At 29.1% G+C, this 15,680-nt stretch overlaps 1 protein-coding gene across 2 annotated transcripts in view; it reads right to left on the reverse strand.

Moving 5' to 3' along the window:
• The window catches only part of LOC119607140, a 137,843-nt gene that overhangs the window by 94,995 nt on the left and 27,168 nt on the right, over positions 1 to 15,680 (reverse strand). Inside the window, exons 2-3 of one of the 2 annotated variants that reach the window (XM_037960933.1) lie at positions 2,147 to 3,078; positions 1,512 to 1,593 (exon numbers count right to left, since the gene is read on the reverse strand). The gene's annotated coding sequence lies outside the window, so the exon portion shown is untranslated. Of the gene's footprint in view, positions 1 to 1,511; positions 3,079 to 15,680 lie in introns of both variants that reach the window. The other variant, XM_037960932.1, reaches the window with a different exon arrangement.

Here is a 15,680-nt window from a genome sequence, read left to right on the forward strand (position 1 = left end):
ACTAGACTATAGACTAGACTATAGACTAGACTATAGACTAGACTATAGACTAGACTATAGACTAGACTATAGACTAGACTATAGACTAGACTATAGACTAGACTATAGACTAGACTATAGACTAGACTATAGACTAGACTATAGACTAGACTATAGACTAGACTATAGACTAGACTATAGACTAGACTATAGACTAGACTATAGACTAGACTATAGACTAGACTATAGACTCTATAGACTAGACTATAGACTAGACTATAGACTAGACTATAGACTAGACTATAGACTAGACTATAGACTAGACTATAGACTAGACTATAGACTAGACTATAGACTAGACTATAGACTAGACTATAGACTAGACTATAGACTAGACTATAGACTAGACTATAGACTAGACTATAGACTAGACTATAGACTAGACTATAGACTAGACTATAGACTAGACTATAGACTAGACTATAGACTAGACTATAGACTAGACTATAGACTAGACTATAGACTAGACTATACTAGACTATAGACTAGACTATAGACTAGACTATAGACTAGACTATAGACTAGACTATAGACTAGACTATAGACTAGACTATAGACTAGACTATAGACTAAACTATAGACTAGACTATAGACTAGACTATAGACTAGACTATAGACTAGACTATAGACTAGACTATAGACTAGACTATAGACTAGACTATAGACTAGACTAGACTATAGACTAGACTACTATAGACTAGACTAGACTATAGACTAGACTAGACTATAGACTAGACTAGACTATAGACTAGACTAGACTATAGACTAGACTAGACTATAGACTAGACTATAGACTAGACTATAGACTAGACTATAGACTAGACTATAGACTAGACTATAGACTAGACTATAGACTAGACTATAGACTAGACTATAGACTAGACTATAGACAGATATAGACTAGATAATAGACTAGACTATAGACTAGACTATAGACTAGACTATAGACTAGACTATAGACTAGACGATAGACTTAGACTATAGACGAGACTATAGACTACTATAACTAGCTATAGACTAGACTATAGACTAGACTATAGACTTAGACTATAGACTAGACTATAACTAGACTTAGACTAGACTATAGACTAGACTATAGACTAGACTATAGACTAGACTATAGACTAGACTATAGACTAGACTATAGACTAGACTATAGACTAGACTATAACTAGACTATAGACTAGACTATAGACTAGACTATAGTAGAGAATATAAAAATTTATGTACATTAAGCTTACAATCGACTTTCTTACTTTTTTTTTAAGTTTTCTGTTTATAAAAATTCTTCCTTAGATTTGTTTAAACAATCTTAATTTCTACAATTTGAAAATTCTAAAACTCTCTCAATTCGTAGGTAGGGTATTACAAAAATTCGTTTAATTTCTAATTAAAATTTTATTATTATTTTGCCACAAAATATGTATAAATATTAAATATAGAATAATTATTTTTAGTAACAATAAAATTACCTTGTTATTTATATATTTTATTAACGCAAAAATTTAAGTTGATAAAAATTACAGCAACAACAAATAAATCACAAAATTAATCCTTTATAGAGACAGTAGCAGCAGCAGAATAGGAGCAGTTGTTGTAAATATTGTGTAGAAAATAGTTGAATTTAAATATTTTAATTGTATTTAGCATATTGTGGCATTTTAGGGTAAAATTTAAAAAAATACATTTTTGTTGTTTGTATAATAAAAATATTTTTGTGTTACAAAATATAGAGGATCTTTTTTTAAATATTTGTATACTATTTTATATAATTTGTATGATTTTGAAAGGGACTTTTTTGTATTATTTTTTTAGCACTTTTAGGGAAACACTCAGACACTTTTATGAAAACAGCAATTTTTTTTTAACTTTTTTATAAATTTTCTTTTAAATTCGTTAAAATATTTTTTTCATGCAATTGCCTGCGTTTAGTAACGAATTTGTTTTTTTTAAGATTTTTTCAAATTTTCTTTTAAATTAAATTAACTATTTTTTTATATTTTATATTTATTTACAAAGAAACACAAATTCGTTTAACGCGCCTTGTTTGATGTGGGACCAACGGATTTTAACTAAAGACCCAAAAGATACAAAAAATTCTTCTCACCACATAACGAGGAACATGCAAAATCTTCCGCTTTATTAGACTTTTTTTATAATTTTTTTTTTCTGTCGTTGTTGATTTTTTAGATTTTTGCAGCAGAAAAATTTATTTTATTTTATCTTTTGCTTTATTTTAATTTCGTTTTAGCTTTTTTTGTATTTTCTAGCTATTTTTATGTTTTTTTGTTTAATAGAAATTATTTGACAATTTTCTTTTTAGTTTAAAATGTTTTTATATCTCATTCTACTCTTTATCTCAATATTTTGGGTGATTTTTTTTGTTTGCTCTTTTTTTTGTGGGGGGATGATAAATTAGTGATACTTTTTCTCTCGGTGTTTGCACTTTAGGTACTATTTGTAGTTGCTGTTGTTGTAGAAGCTGTTGTTTTGTTTAACTCGCTGGCGTTTTGTTTGTTTATTTGGTTGATTGCTTGGACTTTTTCTAAAATTTTCGTTTAGTTGAAGTTGATTTTTTTCTGGGTGGCTGTGAGAAAGATTGTTGACTTGGCTGCTGGGCTGTCACTGTGTGTGTCACCCACCTAACCTTGCTCAATTTTTTGTGTGTGTTGTATATATTTTCCAATTTGGTTTCTTTTTTTGTTGTTGTTCCTGTTATTAAATCTATAATGACGTAGTTTTCATATATTTTGTAGTTTCTTTTTCTAATATTTAGCTATGTCTCATTTAATATTGTTGTTTTTCATCATTGACATTTTTATTGGTACTTTTTCTATCTTCTGCAATGACGTACTCAATTTATGTGTGTGTCACACTCTTTAAGCTTTTTTATCTCTTGCGATTGAGTGTGAAAATGTAGTGAGTCTTCACTGCCTATTGCTGTTATGATATTAATGATGTCAGTTGTTATAATTCTCAGATTTGTTTTTATCATACATTTTTCAGCCCAAATATTTTAATGACATTTTGTCTTATCTGCTGTAATGAAAAAACACAAAAAAGATACAAATTAAATTTTCTTTATTTTAAAATTTCAAAGTCATAAAATGTTCAATACTAAAACAATGAGAAAAGCCCTTTGTTTACATTGTCATCTATACTACATAGTTACATACAATATTAGAGGTATGCTGCTGTTGGTAATGGCAATAGACTAGTTGTCTCACACTAATAAATTTCAATTTCCTTCCTTTTTTTTCTTTTTTTGCTACTAGTTGTAGTATGAGTGTGTAAATTTCATTGCCATGTAAATTACTCATGCAATAGATTGTCTACTAGTACTGGCTGTGTTTACACTTAAAGAACTACAAAAAAAATATCTATAATAACATTTCGATAATATGCTTACAAACAACTTGTATCTTGCAACATTTTAGCAACAACATTCTAGTCTATAGTCTTGTCTATAGTCTAGTCTATAGTCTAGTCTATAGTCTAGTCTATAGTCTAGTCTATAGTCTAGTCTATAGTCTAGTCTATAGTCTAGTCTATAGTCTAGTCTATAGTCTAGTCTATAGTCTAGTCTATAGTCTAGTCTATAGTCTAGTCTATAGTCTAGTCTATAGTCTAGTCTATAGTATATAATGTATATAATGACACGCCTACCATCACAATTTATGCAAATATTTTTTCTTTTACATGTTAAAATGTAAAATCGAATAATTTTTCGAAGTGTACCAACACTCTGCAGACGATTTATTGTCTTCTATTGTTATTTTCTTGTTGATTTTATGAGTTATTACATGTTTATGTATGTAGTGTGTACATATATATGAGCGTGTCTAATCTCGGCAGTTTGGAATGGCTGTCCCAAACTTGCGGTTGTAGCTAGCCTTTGGGATTACCTAAGTATAACTTCCTAAAATAAAGCTAATTACTCTTTCCATATTGCAACAACATTTTACTTCAAAATGGCCAATTGTCTCTTCTAAATAACTTATTTTTAATTTACTTAGGTATACTAAAGGGGCAATTGAAGTTCATTCTATTGACTACCGAAACTGCAGGGTTATGTTGTCGTTTTTGTTTTGCATCAAATCTCAATTAATATTACTCATACGTCTAGTGGTGAAATATTGAATGTAAGAGTGAGTGAATGTATGCGGTTGAGTAGTGTTGTCCAAGACATTCATTAGTTCGAAAGAGTTTTTTTTTTTTTTTTGTTTTATTAGTTTATTCTTTTCATTATCAATGTTATATATATGTTGTGTTGCAGCAAATAAATACACAGACATTTTTGCAACATACATACAACAAATTTGCCTTCATGCTTTGTTGATTTACAATTTTTTTCTATATTTTCTTGATGATGTTCTCTACAACTTTTTGCTTTTATTTAATTTAATTCATTTACAATTGACTTATAAACATGATTCAATACAAACAATATTTATTTGTGTATATGTACTATAAAACTGAAAATGAACATGATCACGAAACAACATGAAGTATCAATGTCAATAGTACAATTAAAATCTGGGACACACAATTGCATATAAATCAAATCGTCATACACAAACATTTTTTAAAAAATATAGAAAATACTTATTTTTTGTAAGAAATTTTAACAAACTTTTTACTTTATATTCATTTTATTTTATTTTAAATAAAGTTTTTGTAGAAAACTTTTATCAAAAAGACTTTTTTCTTAAAACTTCTCTAATAGTTGGTGTGGTTGCCTTTATAATAAAGTCTGTCTGTCATTGATTTAAGTCCATATAATTTACAGGTTTAACTTTATAACAACATTCTACATTAATTACAAAGTTTGGTTAAAGCATCAATAAACATAGAGCTCGACGGACGCATGAATAGACTTCAGTTTCATTTCAGTGGCTGTGGTTAAATGCTGTCAAAATTGCTGTTAGATGTTTTTGTCATCAGAAAACATATTTTCTCAATCACGACATTTTAAATAACTAGCCAGCCAAACAAACCAACCGGCCAAACCACTTAGACAGTCAGTCAAGTAGGGACTTCAAAACCAATGACAACCTTTGGACTGTTGAAAAAAAAAACTTTTTTAATTTACATCTCTCTCCCTGCGTAATGAACTCTTATATACAAAGGTGTCTTTTTAAACATTGTTTTGTCATGATTGATGTGGGTTTCCATAGAAATTTGTCGGTTAATTTTAGATGAACCTTTTGTAATATGAAGACAACATCAGCGCAAAAAAAAACTGTTGACTTCAATAACATTTATGAGTACTAACTAACTAACTAACTAACAAACTAACTAACTAACTAACTAACTAACTAACTAACTAACTACTAACTAACTAACTAACTACTAACTAACTAACTAACTAACTAACTAACTAACTAACTAACTAACTAACTAACTAACTAACTAACTAACTAACTAACTAACTAACTAACTAACTAACTAACTAACTAACTAACTAACTAACTAACTAACTAACTAACTAACTAACTACTACTACTAACTAACTACTAACTAACTAACTACTAACTAACTAACTAACTAACTAACTAACTAACTAACTAACTAACTAACTAACTACTAACTAACTACTAACTAACTAACTAACTAACTAACTAACTAACTAACTAACTAACTAACTAACTACTAACTACTAACTAACTAACTAACTAACTAACTAACTAACTAACTAACTAACTAACTAACCTAACTAACTAACTAACTAACTAACTAACTAACTAACTACTACTAACTAACTAACTAACTAACTACTAACTAACTAACTAACTAACTAACTAACTAACTAACTAACTAACTAACTAACTAACTAACTAACTAACTAACTAACTAACTAACTAACTAACTAACTACTAACTAACTAACTAACTAACTAACTAACTACTAACTAACTAACTAACTAACTAACTAACTAACTAAACTAACTAACTACTAACTACTAACTAACTAACTAACTAACTAACTAACTAACTAACTAACTACTAACACTAACTAACTAACTAACTAACGAACTAACTAACTAACTAACTAACTAACTACTAACTAACTAACTAACTAACTAACTAACTAACTAACTAACTAACTAACTAACTAACTAACTAACTAACTAACTAACTAACTAACTAACTAACTAACTAACTAACTAACTAACTAACTAACTAACTAACTAACTACTAACTAACTAACTAACTAACTAACTAACTAACTAACTAACTAACTAACTAACTAACTAACTAACTAACTAACTAACTAACTAACTAACTAACTAACTAACTAACTAACTAACTAACTAACTAACTAACTAACTAACTAACTAACTAACTAACTAACTAACTAACTAACTAACAACTAACTAACTAACTAACTAACTAACTTCGAGAGAACGAAACCTCAATAGAATTTTTAAAAACTTTATTTCAATAAAATAATTGCTATTATTCAAAAATCACGAAATTAAAAATCATCCTTTAAATATTTCTTTGTTACTTTTTTTCCAAGTTCTAATTACATTTACTCATCAAAAGTAACAGTAATAATATATGTAGCACATTTATTGCTGAAAGGACTATGAGTAACAAAACTGGCCCTAATTCATTATGAAATGTTCATTATTCATTGTCAGTGAATGAGAAAAAAAGACAGACGTTAATTCATTTAAAATTATACACCTTTAAATTTATTTATACCAATGATTTTATATTGAAATAAAAAGGAAGAAGCGGAGGTAGACCACAAAAAAAGAGTCCTACTATTAATCATATTACACTGAAAATATTTACAATTAACTTAAAACATTTCCAGCAGTTCGGTGAGAATGTCCCGAACCTTCTTCTACTTATTGTCATTCTGTTTGTAATTTATATACTATGTCTGTCCATCTATCTGTCTGTTTGTCTGTCTGTTTGTCTGTCTGTTTGTCTGTCTGTCTGTTTGTCTGTCTGTTTGTCTGTCTGTTTGTCTGTCTGTTTGTCTGCCTGTCTGTCTGTCTATCAATCTGTCTTTCTGTTGTCTGTCTATCTATCTGTCGCTTAAAATCAATTTTTATTTAAAAACAATTCAATACCTCCTTGCAAAACTGCAGGGTTTGAAAAATATTTTTAAATAAATCTGTATGTGTTTGAGTGATGTGAAGGAGTTTATTATTAAAGGGCGTATACTTCATTTTATTAAAGGTCTTGCTTGAAAAAAACATTCTTGATTATAATGTCTGGGGAGTAAATTGTTGGGCACAACAACTGTTTCAAATTTTATCAAATTCTAACAATTGTTTTCTTTCACTCCTTCAAAATTTTGAATAATTTTCTTTCTATTTTTTACACATTTTATTTGTTGAGTGTAAAAACTAACTCAAATTCAACACTTTATTTCAACACGAAAAAAAATATTCCTATTTCTGTATAAAACATGAAAAGTAAATAATAAAAAACAACAAAAACAACCTGTTTTTTTTAAACAACAGAAGGAACTGACAATTTACCATTAGTTTCCGTTGTTATTTTACAACACAAACTATAATTAGTCAAACAACAACTATTTGAATTCAGTCTACAGGATTTAAGTAAACTCATGGGGGTGTGTATGAAAGCAAAAGATACAGAAATACAAGATTAAATAACCGGAAAAAGGCATAAAACTATAGTGCTTTTTCATACTATACACAAGTGTGTGACTGAGCTAAATGACTTTATTTTAACCGAGATAGGAGTATAAGTTGGAGATTATAAAAGATACATTAAAAACAACAACAACAACAAACAGATTTATATTTTTAGTAAACAACAGTTTGTGATGCTTTGCATTCATTTTACGCCTTCACTTGATGTTGATGAATAACAAAAAAAATCAAATAAATGGATATAATAATAAAAAGAATAAAATGAATAAAGAAACAAAAGAGTGAAGGAAGAAAAGAAATTATTTTTATAGGCCAAATAAAAGTGATTGTATTTAGAAAGGTTCACAACAGTTTGCATACAGATACATGTATCTGAAGATGTATGTGTAGCAACATTATGAAAAAGGCTAAAGCTGTTTACAAAAATATAAATCCTTTTCAGTTGCCCTATTAAAATAAAGTCTGCTTGATATTAACTATGATTGTAAGATTTAAAACACAAGTAAAATGGTTAATTTTATACAAAAGATGTGTTAGCAACATGTTGCTGCAATATATGCAATCAAGACAGGTTGCCTATTCAACATTTCATATGAACTGGGTAAACATCTTATTAAAAAATGTTTAAAAATCCTTCTGTAGAACAAAATGTTGCAGAAGTGGTGAATAATATATTAAAATGTTGCTGGCAACATTTGGAAAAGATTTTTGAAAACGTCTTTTAAAATTTTGAAAAATTTTAAAATAAACATAAACACTAATCAATTAGTGCTTAGTTATTTCCAACAAAGATATATGAAAAATAGTTTGCAGTAACATATACATCAAATTTAAAATGTTTCAGCAACATGTTTATAGAAAATATAAAATAATTATATAACAAACTTCATTTTCAGGGGGGTTAACAAAGTAGTTTCCCCTCATAAGTCGGTCTTTTGTATCAATATACATACATATGTATATAAAAATTTGTATAAAACAAAAAAAGCAATATGCATATAGCAAACAACCAACAACAAAGGACTGAAGGTCTATATTTATAAATATTTATTATTTTCTTTTTTTCATCGGTAACATTTCTGTCTAGTTGGCTGTTTTATAATGTATTATTTTCCACGCTTTTGAAACAACAGCTAAATGAAAAGAAATGTTAATAAAGTTGATGATGATGTCGTGGTTTAAAAACAAAAATACAGCAATTCTAAAGGGAAAATATGACATGATATTTAAAAAAAATATATACAGGCAACAACCTTAACAAAACACAATATATATTTAAAGGTTCCTTTCATTTACAATGACTACAAAATGCGCCAGTTGATACTAACGAAAAAGAAACGACTAAAGGTGGTATTTAATGTCATGGAGCTTTAGTTTTTCATATAAAGTAAATAAAAAATGTGATATAAATATATTTTAGGGTAAATTTATGAAACGTTAAATTTATTAAAATCAAAACTTAAAATATTGCATTTAATGGAACAAATTTTAAATTTCAGTTGTATCGGAATTATATTAATATTTATAGCATTAGAAAGCTTATCAATAAAGCTTTCATAAGTCCGTCCACTGGCAAATATGTACATACAATTTCATGTCAAGTGACCGAACTTTTAAAATCTATGTCTTCCGATTTGGATTAAATTTGCACCAAGGTTAGTACTGTTGGATAGTAGGTCAGGTTCAGCTCCATCGGTCAAGAACTGCCCGACTTAGAAAGGGTCAAAATAGGACATTTTGGTCATAAAGGGTTGAGTGTAACTTTTCGTCTATTAGTCCTAGCATTGGTAGAATTATTGTAAAGTAGAAATTTGTAACCGCTTATGGCCTATAGGCTAGGTTATTGAATATTGTTAAATTAATAAAAAAAAATAAAAAAGGAGTACAGAAAGCTATTTCTTCATTGTTTCCAAAATTTTTTTTAAATTATTATTTTTAGAAAAAAAAATGTTATACTGTTATACATTACGTCATTATAGAAGTCATACATAAAATGGGCAAAATCTTATAAATGGGCGTGGTTTATTTGTTGACAATTCGATAATAATAAATAATTCATCTATTTTTATGTTTAACTAGCTATGTTCAGAGTGCTTCGCTAATATGTCGTAGTTTCTGATAAAATTTCCATTATTTTTATATTTTGGTAGGCCACGCCCACTATGATATGCCTATTTGGATTCTAAATAGTTCCATGCATAGTATTGTTAATAATTTCAAGGTTTTTACTTCCTTTAATTTTCCCTTTATACAAAACTAATATATTTCGTTATGTAATAGTTGCCACGCCCATTATTCTTGGTCCACCCAATTTTGTTCTAAATATTTGTATTAACAGTAAAGTTATTCGTACAAAAATTAAAAGATTCTTGCAAATACCAAACTAGTATTTAATTGACTGGGAAGTCCCACGCCCCCTATTGTTGATCCGCCCACATTTTCACAAATATTTATACGAATGTCACAGTTTTCCTTACAAAATTTGGGAATCCTAACTGTCACAAGCTCTAGGGAAAGCGAATTCTTGCTTTTGCTTTAAATGGGCGTGCCAGCTACCGCCCACTTTAAATTTCATAACAAAAAGTGGTCTATAAGGCTTTCCATTAACAATATCTGTCTATACGTTTGTTCTTCTGTCTTTCGTTATGATTCTTGAAAGCAATCTTCTGCAGATCTCAGATAACTTCGGTATTCAAATCTTAAAACATATGTCTGATGCTTTCGAGAGTTTTTCTAATTGAAACCAACAGTTAAATAAATATCGAAAATATGATTAAAAATCCGAAAACCCCAAGATCTTAACTATAATTTTCGATATAACTCGGACAGTATGTTCTTTAGATAGATAATATATATCAAAAGAAAAACAGTTCAGAGACCTTTTATACATACTGTTTCCTTGTATACAATATTAATACCGCCCGAAGGCAAATTAAGAAACGAAAAAAAATATATATAAATCTTAGTTTAAATTGGTTTAGAAGCAATAATAAAACGAACAACAAAATTAATAAATTTGTTAGTTCTTGTTGCCAAATTACATACAACATGATCCATAATAAAATAATTCAATATTAAAAGACTCAACACACGAACATATGTATGTAAGTATACCTTATTGACACTCATACCACCACAAAAAAGACTGTAAAGTCAACAAGGATGTTTCCCTGGAGTCCTACAAAAGCACCTTTAATGTTTCTTAATAAACTGTTACCTTAATTTACCATGAAAATGTAAATAATAAAATTTATTTATACTCACTTTTCTTCTACAACTTTAACACCCCCCATACACGCACACAACCAAAAAAAAGGAAAAACTTTTCTTTAAATAACAAGCTTCCCCCTTCCCTCAACTTTTCTAGAAAAAAAATGTTGTATTAGTGTAACTGGCTGTATGTCTGTCTAGCAATTTCATCAGTTCTAATAATTGTTGGTAACTTTCAAAATGGCTAAAAGACCATATAATGAATGGAAATATTAAACTTTCAGTAGTAGTAATAGTAGCAGCAGCTGCAGCAGAAACAGAATCAGGTACAGGGGCAGAAACAACCACATTACTTGAGGTAATTTTTAATTGTTGTTAGTGCCTTATAAAAGATGAAAGGTTGAAAGTAACACAAGTACAACATTTTAAGGCAGCCAGCACACATTTGCTTTCTCACCTCATTTGATGGTATACATCCATTTAGTGTCTTTTCATCTTCTCCATTATGCGGGTAAATAAACCAACAGACAGACAGACGAACAGACAAACATACTGCCTTTAATTTGGCCAACTTTAGTAAGAAAAACCCTGAACCGTATATAACTGAAGGCATAAATGAATGACTAACTAAATGACTGAATGAATGTCTAGAAACTGAAAAAAAAAGTTATTAACAGAATGTGTGTTTTATTACCAAGTGCAGATGTTTATGCTTGGCTTCTGAAATCGTAATAAAAAGTATTTTCATGTTTTTAACTTTGTTGGAAAACCAACAGAGGAAAAATCAAAATCCAAACAAAATAAAAGTATAAAATTTTAAAACAATTTTCTACTTAAAAAAAAAGAAAATCAACACATAAACATAACACACATACGTAAAGAGTGCTTTAAAGCAAAACAGTAAGCTCTCTACTAACACGTTTTATCACAACAACAACTTAGTTTTTTATATATATGTTTATTAAAAAACGGATTTAGTTTCAAAAATGTCCGACAAATTTTTCATGTTCCCTGCACTTCAAGGGCTTACTGTTTCCTTTCATGATTGCAGATGCTGTTTCGTTATTATTTATTTATAAGGAATTTTATTTATTCATATTTTTATATTTGTCAATTTCATTATTTATTTATACATATATGTATACGTACATCATTTTTTTTTTCTTTCTACCATTTGTATATACTTGACATTTATAGCACAATGACTTTTATATGAGAGTTTCTTTGGGTTTTCTATTTTAAATGAAAAATATTAAAGTTGTTTAGAAAAGTGTTAGCAGATTTTCAAGTTTTAGGTAAAATCGCTCAAGAATATTTTGTACCGCAAATGACTCTTCAAAACTCAACAAATTGTAAAGAAGTTGTGAAAGACAAAATTTTATGGAAAATGTCTTAAATATGTTTGTGCATAAGTCTGAAAAGCTTGATCATGTCAAAAGGCTTAACAAAATAAGTTTTATTATATAATTCAAACAATCAACTATCTAATGGTACAGCTAATGGCAATACATATACATACGTACAATTTCTACTCATTGCCATAAATTATATCTCATTCACACTCAGCACTTAAAGGATTTCATTGAAATTTTTATTAATTTTATTTAAATTTAAATTTTTTGTCTCAGTTCCAACTTGGATTTAATACTGACATTTATTTTGATAATTTTTGTTAAAAATAATACAACATTTTTCAAATCTTTGTTGTCATTTGTATTCTAGAATTGAAAAATCAATTTATTTGATTTTTCATTTGTACATGGGAGTGTAGAGCATTATTACCTATACAAACAACAACAATAAATATCAACAACCATATAAAATAAACACTCTCAATAATGATAAAAATTTTGTGCAAAAAGAGGAAAATTACAACAAAAAAAAATATTTACATAAATATTTTGATTTATAACCCAGCAAACAATTAAGGTACTCATGAAACAAAATTAGGCAAAACTAATAGTCTAGTCTATAGTCTAGTCTATAGTCTAGTCTATAGTCTAGTCTATAGTCTAGTCTATAGTCTAGTCTATAGTCTAGTCTATAGTCTAGTCTATAGTCTAGTCTATAGTCTAGTCTTCTATAGTCTAGTCTATAGTCTAGTCTATAGTCTATATAGTCTAGTCTATAATCTAGTCTATAGTCTAGTCTATAGTCTAGTCTATAGTCTAGTCTATAGTCTCTATATAGTCTAGTCTATAATCTAGTCTATAGTCTAGTCTATAGTCTAGTCTATAGTCTAGTCTATAGTCTAGTCTATAGTCTAGTCTATAGTCTAGTCTATAGTCTAGTCTATAGTCTAGTCTATAGTCTAGTCTATAGTCTAGTCTATAGTCTAGTCTATAGTCTAGTCTCTAGTCTAGTATATAGTCTAGTCTATAGTCTAGTCTATAGTCTAGTCTAGTCTAGTCTATAGTCTAGTCTATAGTCTAGTCTATAGTCTAGTCTATAGTCTAGTCTATAGTCTAGTCTATAGTCTAGTCTATAGTCTAGTCTATAGTCTAGTCTATAGTCTAGTCTATAGTAGTCTATAGTCTAGTCTATTCTAGTCTATAGTCTAGTCTATAGTCTAGTCTATAGTCTAGTCTATAGTCTAGTCTATAGTCTAGTCTATAGTCTAGTCTATAGTCTAGTCTATAGTCTAGTCTATAGTCTAGTCTATAGTCTAGTCTATAGTCTAGTCTATAGTCTAGTCTATAGTCTAGTCTATAGTCTAGTCTATAGTCTAGTCTATAGTCTAGTCTATAGTCTAGTCTATGTCTAGTCTATAGTCTAGTCTATAGTCTAGTCTATAGTCTAGTCTATAGTCTAGCTATAGTCTAGTCTATAGTCTAGTCTATAGTCTAGTCTAGTATAGTCTATTAGTCTATAGTCTAGTCTATAGTTAGTCTATAGTCTAGTCTATAGTCTAGTCTATAGTCTAGTCTATAGTCTAGTCTATAGTCTAGTCTATAGTCTAGTCTATAGTCTAGTCTATAGTCTAGTCTATAGTCTAGTCTATAGTCTAGTCTATAGTCTAGTCTATAATCTAGTCTATAATCTAGTCTATAGTCTAGTCTATAGTCTAGTCTATAGTCTAGTCTAATCTAGTCTATAGTCTAGTCTATAATCTAGTCTATAGTCTAGTCTATAATCTAGTCTATAGCTATATAGTCTAGTCTATAGTCTAGTCTATAGTCTAGTCTATAGTCTAGTCTATAGTCTAGTCTATAGTCTAGTCTATAGTCTAGTCTATAGTCTAGTCTATCGTCTAGTCATAGTCTAGTCTATAGTCTAGTCTATAGTCTATCTATAGTCTAGTCTATAGTCTAGTCTATAGCTAGTCTATAGTCTAGTATATAGTCTAGTCCTATAGTCTAGTCTATAGTCTAGTCTATAGTCTGTTATAGTCTATAGTCTAGTCTAGTCTAGTCTATAGTCTAGTCTATAGTCTAGTCTATAGTCTAGTCTATAGTCTAGTCTATAGTCTAGTCTATAGTCTAGTCTATAGTCTAGTCTATAGTCTAGTCTATAGTCTAGTCTATAGTCTAGCTATAGTCTGTCTATAGTCTAGTCTATAGGCTAGTCTATAGTCTAGTCTATAGTCTAGTCTATAGTCTAGTCTATAGTCTAAAAAGTCTATAGGCTAGTCTATAGTCTAGTCTATAGTCTAGTCTATAGTCTGTCTATAGTCTAGTCTATAGTCTAGTCCTATTAGTCTAGTCTATAGTCCTAGTCTAGATCTAGTCTATAAGTCTAGTCTATAAGTCTAGTCTCATAGTCTAGTCGATAGTCCTAGTCCTATAGTCTAGTCTATAGTCTAGTCTATAGTCTAGTCTATAGTCTAGTCTATCTAGTCTAGTCTATAGTCTAGTCTATAGTCTAGTCTATAGTCTAGTCTATAGTCTAGTCTATAGTCTAGTCTATAGTCGCTATAGTCTAGTCTATAGTCTAGTCTATAGTCTAGTCTATAGTCTAGTCTATAGTCTAGTCTATGTCTAGTCTATAGTCTAGTCTATAGTCTAGTCTATAGTCTAGTCTATAGTCTAGTCTATAGTCTAGTCTATAGTCTAGTCTATAGTCTAGTCTATAGTCTAGTCTATAGTCTAGTCTATAGTCTAGGTCTATAGGTCTAGTCTATAGTCTAGTCTATAGTCTAGTCTATAGTCTAGTCTATAGTCTAGTCTATAGTCTAGTCTATAGTCTAGTCTATAGTCTAGTCTATAGTCTAGTCTATAGTCTAGTCTATAGTCTAGTCTATAGTCCTAGTCTATAGTCTAGTCTCTAAGTCTATCTATAGTCTAGTCTAGTAGTCTAGTCTAGTCTATAGTCTATAGTCTAGTCTATAGTCTAGTCTATAGTCTAGTTCTATAGTCTAGTCTATAGTCTATCTATAGTCTAGTCTATAGTCTAGTCTATAGTCTAGTCTATAGTCTAGTCTATAGTATAGTCTAGTCTATAGTCTAGTCTATAGTCTAGTCTACCTCTAGTCTATAGTCTAGTCTATAGTCTAGTCTATAGTCTAGTCTATAGTCTGTCTATAGTCTAGTCTATAGTCTAGTCTATAGTCTAGTCTATAGTCTAGTCTATAGTCTAGTCTATAGTCTAGTCTATAGTCTAGTCTATAGTCTAGTCTATAGTCTAGTCTATAGTCTAGTCTATAGTCTAGTCTATAGTCTAGTCTAGGTCAGTCTGTCTATAGTCTAGTCTATAGTCTAGTCTATAGCTCTGTCTATAGTCTAGTCTATAGTCTAGTCTATAGTCTAGTCTATAGTTGGTCTATAGTCTAGTCTATAGTCTAGTCTATAGTCTA

This window comes from Lucilia sericata, unplaced genomic scaffold (genome assembly GCF_015586225.1).
Source record: "Lucilia sericata isolate MDLA Ls3-8-SP2 unplaced genomic scaffold, ASM1558622v1 Contig000660F_arrow, whole genome shotgun sequence".
NCBI lineage: Eukaryota > Metazoa > Arthropoda > Insecta > Diptera > Calliphoridae > Lucilia > Lucilia sericata.